This window comes from Quercus suber, unplaced genomic scaffold, assembly GCF_002906115.3.
Source record: "Quercus suber isolate HL8 unplaced genomic scaffold, Cork oak 2.0 scaffold_461, whole genome shotgun sequence".
In the NCBI taxonomy this organism is placed as follows: Eukaryota; Viridiplantae; Streptophyta; class Magnoliopsida; order Fagales; family Fagaceae; genus Quercus; species Quercus suber.
The window spans coordinates 618,637-630,549 of record NW_027069912.1 but is presented as its reverse complement, the minus strand read 5'-3'; the positions used below and the strand labels follow the sequence as shown (position 1 = coordinate 630,549).

Below are 11,913 nucleotides of genomic sequence, written 5' to 3'. Positions count from 1 at the left end.
TAAGCTCTGGGGTACTCCCTTGCAGCTGGTTTTAGGGTAAGTTCTACCCTGGGTTTGTAACAGATACATTAGATTTAGAAGTTAGGTGGTAGAAAACAAGGGGGTTTAGAATGAATGTTGTTTAAACAAGCTCTGTTTTTTTCCCTTTCTATTTGACAAGCTAAAACAATTTTGATACCATGTTAGGAAAGGCAGACATAGCTCTAGTACCACAAGTATATGAGAAATATAAAGAAGATAAATGATTCATCTTAGAGCTTACATCACAGCGGAAAGCTTGATGGTTACATTTTTACTATTAAGCTCTACATTTTACAATGACCTAATTTGATCGTATTTATAATAAGCTAAATCCTAGACTTCTATATACAACCCAGGTTACAATACTTGCACTACAAGTAGGATTATGATAAATTTGCTTGTACTCCAATAATATTAAGATCAATTACTTGCACTACAGGTAGGATTAGATATAATGAACCTAGACTAGAATATATACAAACTTGGGCCTTCATAACTCTAATATCCCCCCCCCCCCCAAAAAAAAAAAACTCAATTCAAGTGGAAGCTTGAAGACACCTGAGTTCGAAAAAAAAAAAGGTGAAACTTGAAGGAAATCGTGACTGAGTTGGGAATGGAATGGACAAGCATGACCAAATTATATGAAGCATAGATGAAAGCTGGAACAAAGGCTGGACACACGTGATGTTGGAGGATTAAATTCTGAGAACAGTTCCTGTGGAGGTTATTAATCAAATGCATGGACTAAAAGACTTTGCTTGAAAACGATGGAGAGTTTTGAAATTTTTGTCTCTAACAGAACAGTTGTAACCTATTCAAACTTGCGTGTCTCCTTACAGTATCATATGAAGGTAAGCAGGTTGAGGCAATGAGGCTTAATGGTTAATCCTCCTCCCCAATCTGGCTTCCACACTAGACAATTGAGTAGTCAATTTGTTAAAAGCATGTAGAAGATGAAGATATGCATTGTGCTTTGTCATGAGAAGTCCAATCTCATGAAAAAGCAATAGTTTAGGCTTTAAATGTTATTAGATCATGCTCTGATTAGTAACCTGCACAAGACCAATGTTTATAACCAAACCTAGATAACAAATACTCTTGTAAAGCAGGAAACACAAAGATAGACAGGACAAGAAACGTATTGGACATGCTATTACAAAATAAAAAAAATAAAAAACTACCTTTTTTCTCTTGGTATAAAGATGAATTTCTAACTATATCTTTAAATGAAGAGTTTCCAATCCAGTACCATGTATTAAATGCAGAGCCATCATCATCATCATCAACAAAAAGTCTTAGTCCAAAGCTGTGGGTAGATTATGGATCTCAACAGAACATCAAAGTTGGTTCATATGTATTTTTTTCCACCATGCTATCTATCCAAAATCATACTCTCTATAACCTTATTACTTGACAAGAAAGTTACCTAAATCTACCAATTTCTCTCAGGGGCCACCAATTCCACATCCTACATCCAGCACCTGATAATGACAAGAAATTTACTCAATTAACAATTTGCATTGGATGGGAAAGAATTGTGTTATCTTAGATAATATTATTTTTAAATTGTAGTAATAGGATAGTGAAAGAACCTTCTGTCCTGGCTTCAAACCCAGTTGCAGAGCAACAAAGTGCTCGTGTCGCTTGATACTCTCTCTTAATGATTCTCCCTTCCATCTGTCAAAATAAGATTCTCACTATTTATTTTTAAACCTTCACTATGTAGTTATATGCAATTGCATGTATGCATAGAGATAGAAAAGACAAAGGAAACTTACGCAATAATTCATCCTTACCTAGCTGCAAAATGGAAAGATTCACCCAGCATATTCTAAAAGCTTGTCACAAGATCATAGTATTGTTAACCTAGAATTGAAAGGGCATTACAATTGATCAAATGACTTATCATTACCAGATCAGAATGCAGACGCATCATTAATGACGATATGTGCACCATAGTTTCAAATTTAACAAGAGGCAATGACATCCACCCATATTGTCCAACTGACAAAAAATGACCTACTATAAATTCAGAAACTTAGAAATATAGTATTCCACATAGACGGATATCTGAAAAGTTTAAAATTCTGAACCATTTTAAGAATTGTTTATAATACACATCAGCAGTGACGAATTACATAATGAGGATTAAAGGAAGATCCTGGTAGTCTCCTCATCTTTATGCATTTTATGTAGAAGAAACAAAAACTGAAGCCTAAATCCAGTGCATGGATGCATAAATGGATGATAAAGAGCATATGCAGGCATTATAAAGAACTTATCAATTTCACATTCAAATGATCAAACAAGCCTTAACCTATAAGGCACTTTTTATTCCCCAAGAAGAAAAATGGAAAGAGAAACAAAATTTAACAGTATACATATCATTTTCATCAATAGTATTATTTTCTTGCAGTTTGCAAACAGCTACATAAGGATAATGAAGCATATGGCTTGTCTTTCAAAGTACATCTCCATTGGATGGGTTCATAATAAGCACTTACCACTAATGACAATACCAGATGTTGAGACAAAAGTTGGGATGGAAATGAAGGAATGAATTTTATATATAATCATTTAACAAGTATCCACAATCATTTGATTGTAAATAGCCAACCACAATCACAATATATACTGGAATAATCTTTACTTGTTTCATGTCAACATCAATATATGCACTAGAATATATTAAAATATAAATCTCTGAGATGGTTAGTCTAATTAATATTAAATAAATAAATAAAAGAAGCTCAACCAGCATCAAATAAAGAAAGTTTTCTTACCATGTCCGTGTAGTTAGCTTTTCTCTCTTCCTCATCCTCCATGATGTACGTGATACTTCTCATATCTGAATTCCACACAAATTTTTTTTTTATTTTTTATCACAAAACATTATACAGCAAAATGGAAGCATATTGTGTGCATTATGCTCAGACACAAATTCTTCAACATGGGTGTGGCTCAAAAGTATCATTTTTAGCAATCCCTGAAGAATTAGTCCATATGTTCCATCTGACATAACACAAATTGGTAAAATTATTTTGTTACAACGCCACTTCTTTTACTCTTTTTCGATAAATAAACCCAGCACTTTTGCTCTTACAAAAAGAAACAAGAATTAAAAAGGAAGGTACATTGTGCGCTGTGAAAGATTTATATAATCCACTTATGATTTTACTCATACAAAAAGGATTGGTACATTATGCACTGTACTTTTTTGAAGACAGACCCAGATGAAGTAATCATTGTCTGAGAGTTGAATGAATTCAAAACAACAGGAGGCTAAACTATTATAGGTGCTTCAAAAACAATAATATTTGGAGGCACTTACATTCACCACTGCTTTTGAGAACGCTACCAAGCAAATTTGACATTCAAAAAGCAAGAAAGTACTCTCACTCTCGGTATAAAAACCAAAATAGAGCATAAGCGTTCTCAACAAGGAAAGGTAGGTACCTTTGACAGTTGAAAGCACTTGCTTCTTGAAGCTTCCGCCAACCCCAGAAGCAAGATCCAGTGCTCCAGACTTTGACATCTGGAAACAACACACACTGATCTATTCTATCATATTCATATTCATTTATCAACAAACAAAAAGACTGAATACTATAGACCGTGACATGACATGAGTAGACAGCATTTTAGTTACATCTTAGTCTTACTCACATTGGATTTTGAGTTTTGAGATAGACACTGCTTTCCTTTTCAATGCGGTCAAACGCATCAAATTCACTACCTGGAGTTTTCCTCTTCTGTCTCATTGTCATTGGTTTATGCTCCTCCTGGACTCACTAAATTGGACCCAAACCCGGTAACCGGCTTGAATCCAACAAAACACCTTATCCGAATCAAAGATTTTTATCCGGAGTAAAAACATGTTAATCGTGACGAACTCGTTTTCTTAAGGTCAAGTCATTCCATCCGACTTTTTTAACATTATTTTTATTTTTTATTAGAATCATGTTAGCAAATCACTCCAATATGAATTCAACCATTTCAAGGCAATAATTACGTTGAATCAAATAGCGCCCATCACAAAGTTTTCTTTTTAGTTTGACCACACGGTAAGAAGATTCAAATAAATTGAGCTTACAAAATTTTGAGAGTGTCAACTATCAAGTAGCTTAGATTTTTTTTTTTTTTTTTGGGGTAGCTTAGATTGAAACATATTTCTATATTCTTTGGTGTGACAAAAATCATAAAATACTTAGAACATTGGACTAAACCCCAAATTTATACTATAAAACTCATAAGATCCTTATCATTTGTTAGTTTCATATATTGCAAATAAGCAACATCTCTTTCAATGTCTCAAAGCATAACAAAGTCTATATATGATGATGATGCAAAAATCGTCAGTAGTTGCACAGTCCTCACATGCTCTAAATAATACCTACAAAAAAACACAAGAAGACCTTATAGAGAGAGTACCGTGTGGTACCAGTCAAATACCTTCTAAAAGTCAAGTTAGAGAGCTTTCACTCTATAGTGCTAGAGCTGGAGTAAATTATACTTATCTTGGTGTGTGGGGTTTTGAGATTTTTATAGTAGTATAGGGTTGACATCCGTTCCTTAGCATAGAGGACATTCCCTTATAGGGAATACTTTATTAATACGTGCATTTGCAGGATCCTTTCCTTCTAGGAATCCCTTTAATTAGGGTTAACCATGGAGCATAAGATGTTTCTTTATATCATGCGTGGGGCAAGAAAGGCATGTCAGACTTGTCAAGGTTTACTTATCCTCTTCAGCTTCCTTCCGTCAACTTCTTTATCGTCTATGCATTCAGGTCGTCATATTCATGTGTCATTGACCTCAAGGTCACTATCGGCCTTGAGGTGGAACTGTCGGCTTGATGATATCATTGTTTATGTTTATAAATGTACAAGTAAGGTCGACGAGTTTATTAGTACTGTCGGCTTTGCCTTATGAGTTTATCAAACTTTTAAAATTACCTTATCATATGAGATGACAAGAATTGAAGGAATGCGTCGCTATTGTCTGAGAGAATCCACCAAAGTTATGAGCCTTTATTGTTCATTTTTTAAATAATATTTTTTTTAATGTAAGAAATTTATAAACACCAAACATCGTGGTTTAGGCACCTTAACCGCAAATCACCTAACTTTCGTAAAGATGATATCATTAGTTAACTTTCAATTGTGTCAACTTAAGAGTGTATGCTATTTTAACTTTAATTTTGAGTATTTTGTTATTTTTTGCCATTTAGTATTTTTTTTTTTTGTTCATTTATTATTATTTTGCATGTGAAAAAATATAAATCAACTTGTAACTGACCTGTATATGGGTTAATCAAGTTTGGATTAACCCGTTTCGACCCAACTCTATTAATCTGACCCGATTCAATTGCTAGGTCTATTTGCTCCAATTGTCTTTAGCCTTAAGCTTAAGCCCATGTCTTTTTTATTTTTAGTTTTCATTGAAACTGTAGCAATTTTTAATTTTTTTTTTTCTTTTGATAATTAGGGTGGGGAGACTGGAAGGGGATGTGAAGATGTTTTGACTTAAAACACTTAAGAGATGTTAATTGGCTATTGCCAATAGTAATAGAGTTGACTTGTTCGTGATTGTCCACACATGAAAATTGTCTTTGATTCTTTCCCAAATTCATGCCAAATCTTTCAAATTACAGCTTTAACCAAATCATTTCAATTCCTTTTTATTTATTTTTTAAGTTTACTATATCTCTTTGAATTAGAGTCTCAACATTAGTACCATTGTATTTTGCCTAATTCTGTACCACGCTCTTTTCAAATTTTCCTTTGTGTACTTAATTCAGTTAATTGTCAGAGTGCCTCCCAGTACCTGTACCAATACTAGTTGGTCTTTAGCCTAGGTCGTTTCTTTTTACAGGTCCTCAGCCGGCGAATCCAGGTCGTCCAACCTCCTTGCTCTTTTGGAATTATTGTTGTGCTTCTTATTCTCAATATCCATAAACCTCTACGTGTAACTGAGTTTCTACTGATATATTACTATTCTCATTCATGTCGATTCAGAAGGGGCTTTTCTTTTTGTTTTTTTCATGCCAATATTACATACATTGTTGATCTAATGCAGTTTCAAACGCACAAAATTCAAATTTTACTGCAAATGTCATTCATATGCAATGTCGTACTATGCAATTGGGGTTACATATCATAAGTGCATTTTTGACTGACCAAACAAAGAGGAGAAGGGAAGATAGATAGGAAGATAATAAATATAGTATTTTTTTATGAAAATAAAGAAAGCTTTAGAACTCTGAGCATAGTATTATACCTGTCGGTCAGATTTTAAGAGAAGTTCAAATCAAACCATGAAGATAAAAAAACTATATATGAGCTCAGATGACCTTTCTAAACATTAAGAAAGGTGAAACATTTTGCGGTTACAATTTATTCAAAACCCCGTATTGTTGATGAAATTACTATACTAGCAGCTAATAGACAGGAAATACCCTAACATTATCCAAGATAGGGCACACATATGACGTAGTCATGAAGCTTGTGTGATAGTAGGCACTGAAAAATGTTATCCTTGTCTGGCGGAATTGCTTGGAACTTGAAACTTGCAGTTTTAAACCACCCTTGCTTGCGATTCATATGGAACTTTAAGAGTTTCCTTAGCAGCAAAGGCTTCTACCATCATAGAGCCATGGCAGGCATTCTTTGCATCTCCAATGGTGAATGTGAGGTTGTAGAACTTGTTGGGAACTGTTCTAATGATTTGGGCAATGGCACTTTCTCTCCCTGCAACCAATTCAATTGCAGCGAGTCCTGAGGGTACGAAGAAGTGCTTCTTGTCAATGTACTTCACTGGTTTGAGGGACTCAATGATCCAGCCGGGAAGTGGTGAAATTAGGTCTAGTTGCTTGGGAGGGAGGAGGATTCCAGTTGAGAAGTTCTTGAACACATGGGGGCCAATTTCAAAGTCACTATTTTTTACTAGGTTACCTGCATGGAGAACACAAATTATCCAAGTTAAAATTAAACTTTGATCACGTCTCATAAAGTGGAGGTTACTAGTTTAACTAAAACTCACTTATTAAAGAAAATAAATATCCTAATAGATTACCAAAATTTTAAGGCTGTACCATTGCATGACCATTTGAGGACTGCATGTATTTCTTAAAGAATTAGCTATGATTTGTTTCTTATCAAAGAGACAAAGACCTCAGGCTAGTGAGGCCTCTGACTCCCCAAAAAGGATGAGCCCTGGTTTGATTCATCAGCTCTCCCTTTGGAGGTTGGGAGTGAGCTTAACTTCCACCATGGGAGGAAGCTAAGATTTATTTCTTTTTTCTACATCTTTGGTTAGCACTAAATTTCATTTTGTTTTAGATGGCATACTTATTTGGAAACTACCCTAGTTTTGATTTGAAAAGGGGGACAACCTGTTAACCTTCATCTAATGGATAAAAGAAAAAAGAGTGATGAAAAAGTATGATGATTCATGAATTGTTTTGGGCCTAAAATGTGTCCACATTATAAAACATATGCTGAGCAAATCAAAAGTTCAAAGGTAAAGAAATTTAAGCCCACCAAAAAGTAAAAGCAAGAATCATAATGTCAAAGCAATCAGACCAACCCAACCCAAAGATGAAGGAATTAGGAAACGTGCCTTTGGAATACTTGAGAGGCAACAGCTCCTTGATTGCAATAGCATCCAAGAGGGGTCCACAAGTGGGGTCCTCCTGAATCCCAGGGTTGTGAAATGTGACCTTAACAACCTTAGAGGTAGCCATGAAAGCCCAAGCATAAGTGTCACCCCCATCGCTACTATAAAGGGTTTGAATAGAAAGGTTTGCCGAGTAACTAGGGACCGAGATCCTTAGAACCTCGTCCTGAGCACAGGTCCTTGTAGCCCCAAATGTGAGAGAGTAGATTGAGCCTGGATTAACTGTCACATTCTGTGAGATGGAGGCCTCATTGCCTAGTCTCACCGCGTGGACCCCACGAGGAATGGCAAAGAAGAAACCACCTGGCTGGGGGCCACCTGACACGTACTCCACCAAGCCGTTGATTTCCCATTTTGGGAGAGAGTATTTCCCTATTATCACTGTCTTCTTCAGGTTTGATTTTGCTGGTGATTCTTCGAAGTCCCCATTTGGGAGGAGGTCTAAACAGCAATACACACAAATATGAGAACGAAGGAAACAACTAATAATATAGAAAACACTATTACATATTCATTATGCATGGCACACCATGTCTATGTATAAACTCCCTTTTGAGAATATCATTTTTATCATTAATTGATACTGTTTGAGTGTTTTTGATACACGTATAAGTGAAAAAGTATGTGAAAATATGTGTAATATTGTATAAATGTGTAGTTTTGTATTTGAGTACCGTTGCCAAATAGGCCCTTGAAATGTTGTGAAAAATGTTTATGTACTAAACTAATTAATTGCAATGCAAAGTGAAAATAAACAAAGAGAGAAAAGTTATGCTATATCTTTGATTCGTTTCCCTTTGAGGGGGCAAAAATTTCTGCTTACATGCATAAATGTCGTACAATATGAACAAGTGAAAAAGAGTTAGCGCTGATTACCATCAAGATGTAGAGGTATAGCTGCAGAAGCAGAACCGTTGCACAGAGAGAAGAAAAACACAAAACAAAAAGACAGAAACAAAGCCATATTGTTTTGTTTTGCGGTGGAAGAAGCAGCTAGAAAGTGTTTTAAATAGACCAAGAAAAAGAAGGCTTTAAGTAAGTGAGTGGGAGATTTTAAAAATAAAAGGCATAGGGTGGGACAATATTTATATGCTAAAGTTTGAAAGAAAGATGGAGGCAAATAAGAAGATAAGAAGCCCCATGTTAAATGGCCACCAAATTAGGCGGGCAATGTGTCGGTCTGTCTGTGTTTTTTTTTTTCCAAAGTTCTGACTCGCTTTTCCAACTAGCTAGTTCTTAATTTGTTTGTTACACACCCACACCACATGAGTCATGAGTCATGACTCTCCATTAATTGGTTGCCGTGATTTGCTCCTATGATATTCACCATTTTAAGTTCAACTCATTCAAAATCCAACCACGTGCCATGACGCATGTCTTGATTATAGGGTAATTATAGTTTAGATTGATTATCACAGCTCACAGATTATAGATGTACAAGTTTCGTACAAACTACAAAGTTTGACTAACTAAAAAAGAGGCATGTGCTAAGCTTTGGTTTCAGCAGTGATGTAAAACGGATCCGGACAAATTAATAGATTTGTTTAGCCAAGCTTGTTGGAACTCATTTTGATTTTTACAAACTTACAATAGAAATGATATATTTACAGTATTTTCACAATATTTTTACAACAAATTTTAAGTGACAAGTTGTTATTGTTGGGGCAAAAAAGTAATCTTAGTGTTAGGTTCAAATTTGAATTAATAACAACTAATAACCTATAATTTATTGTAAAAATATTGTGAACGTAGCACCTCTCAACTATGATTGTGATTCTTTTATTCAAGTCATTCTACCTTAGATAGATTGCTTTAGCCCATTGGGCTCTTTTGTTGAAGAAGGTGAGGAACTATCCCAGCCCCTTTCTGGTTTGGAGGTCCAGTGGGCTGATGGGCTAGCTCCACTTGTTTTCTGTAATCTGTTCTTCCTCAATAAAACTTCTTATTATTCACCACAAAGGAAAATCAACCTTGATTGATCCGTTTCCGCTGTTACAAGCCTTAATTTATTGTGTATGCTGAACGTCATGATTACTTTTAGTTTTTGATTATCAAAGTAGTATTATATATGCATAGAAGCTCATTTTCCTTCCTGTTATACAGTCGGGAATGAGACCTGACAATCCTTGAGGGAATCATATATCTGCATTAGATGATGAAACAAAGATGTAAAGTGATTAACAAAGCAGTAATAGTAGACAAATGGAAAAACTACAAAGTATTGAGACTTGTTGATGTAGTCAACCGCTGCACCATTGATTTCAGCTTCTGTAGCCGCTTTGCTTATTGATCAGATCGACCAGCTTGATCCTAAAGCTTCTAAGTTATTCTTTCCGAGTAGTCTTTTGTACTTCCTCAAAGCTCTCTTTCTAGCTTAAAATCTATTACATAATAATTGAAAAGTTGGAAAATCCTTCATTATGCCATGCTTTAGCTACCCGTAAATTCACAATTGTATCAAGAAGAATAGGACTATGATACGTGTTGAGTAGACGCCCCATTTGTATCAATCAATGAATTAGGTACCTGGCTTTTTTCAAATTTCCAGTTTATCTTTATCATGCCATTCAAAATAGCGTTTTTAAATGGTAGGAATGCCATTTCTCCATATTTTAACGTGTATATAAGTTTGTGAAAGTAATGCGACAACTGATTCCAGTAGCAGATGATGATGTATACCAAAATAGTGTTGTAAAATAATACCACTTCATCAATTAAAAAAAAAAAAAAAACTTATTCTAATATTTGGGATATTAATTAAGCCCAATACTTCCAAGAGCTTTTCGGCTTTGACCTACGGTATTGGACCCCAAAGGCCCAAACACAATGGGCTGGCTTTCGGGCACTGACAATTTCGATTAGTCTACTAAAGCATTAGGCAGCAGTTAGAAATTGTTTTTCACGGTAGTATGGTGCACATCAGCCATGTCCAAATTCATTTACAAAATTGTATCCAAGAAAAAAAATCATTATCAAAAGAACATCAAGAAGGGTTTGAAAAGCACAATGAAATTTTCTCTCTTTTTTCGAATTACTCAACTTTTATTAGAAGAAAATAAAAACACCCACCCGAGAATGAAACCCCATCTCCCTCACACCCCAAAAGAACTACAGGTGGCCCAATTGGCCAAATTATGGCCCAAACAGCCGCCTCCTGACACTACATGATTACAAGTCCAAAACCTAACAGAAATAAGAGCTGATGTCTCAATGCATTATTATTATGATTATTATTAGTATTATTTTTGTTGGGTAGAAGAAAATGTGTAGGAGGGGAACGGTAACAACCCTTATGCGCCCAGGACAACATGGAGAGAGATTGGCACTGCTCACTAGTGAGAATTAGAGAACTCCAACCAAAGATGTAAGTTTTGTTGTCCCAAGACTTGGCCACTAGAGCACCTGCCACATTTGTAAAAATAATGCATTTGCTATTATAAAGGAATTTGTTATTACGTAGTTACATTTACAATCGTCCAATCCATCACTCTTTTTTTTTCTTTTTTTCTTTTTTAAATCTTTTTGCAAATAAGTTGAGTGAATTTTAGGCCCTGTTTGGGGAATTACTTTGTCTGGAATATGAGTTCTAACTTGTAGACTTAACCCATCCACCATACAGAACATATAAAGGTGCAAAATTGCGGTCATGTATGGGGCCACTGAAAACTGGGCATTATATAAAATTCGGAGTTTCTTGAAGTGACACTTACAAATTTGTATTAGCCAATAGGTAAGCTGATGTCTGCTGGTCATATAAATTTTGTATAATCCTATCAAATGCTAATGGTGAATTAAGATAAGAAATTGGTTTCAAGGTAACTTCAAAATACAGAAAATACTTATACTCATGGAGTACAGTAAAATGGTGTTTCTTTCTCTCAAATTTATTATAGACCTCACTATAAATTTAATGAGTAAACCTCATCATTAACGTGAGAGGATAGAATACTATTCATCGTGCTCTGATTCACAAAGTACCTAAAAATTACTCTCAAAATACATCCTAAGAATTTAAATCACATAGAGGAGGCTGAGGCTCCCATGACCCTGAGTTGAAACTGGAGAGTGAGAGGACCCCTGATGGCCCCAAAGAGGTGAGACAATCCATGATACAGGCTCATGATGCATGTCTAGTAAAGGGATAGCCCAATCTCAATCAATAGAGATTCTACAGGGAAATCCCATTTGCTTTTTCAGTCCCTTTATTTTTTTTTT

The 11,913-nt window shown here is 35.2% G+C and overlaps 1 long non-coding RNA gene and 1 pseudogene across 1 annotated transcript; both read right to left on the bottom strand.

Annotated features, from left to right (window-relative positions):
• Nucleotides 1-1,469: 1,469 nt before the first annotated feature.
• LOC136062866 (uncharacterized) lies at nt 1,470-1,844 on the bottom strand. Its single transcript, XR_010624610.1, has 3 exons — nt 1,818-1,844; nt 1,614-1,698; nt 1,470-1,502 (listed from the first exon to the last, which is right to left on the bottom strand). It is a non-coding gene; the product is annotated as an uncharacterized LOC136062866 (long non-coding RNA).
• A 4,616-nt stretch (nt 1,845-6,460) lies between these two features.
• LOC136062875 (protein TEEBE-like) lies at nt 6,461-8,896 on the bottom strand (annotated as a pseudogene).
• Nucleotides 8,897-11,913: the final 3,017 nt, after the last annotated feature.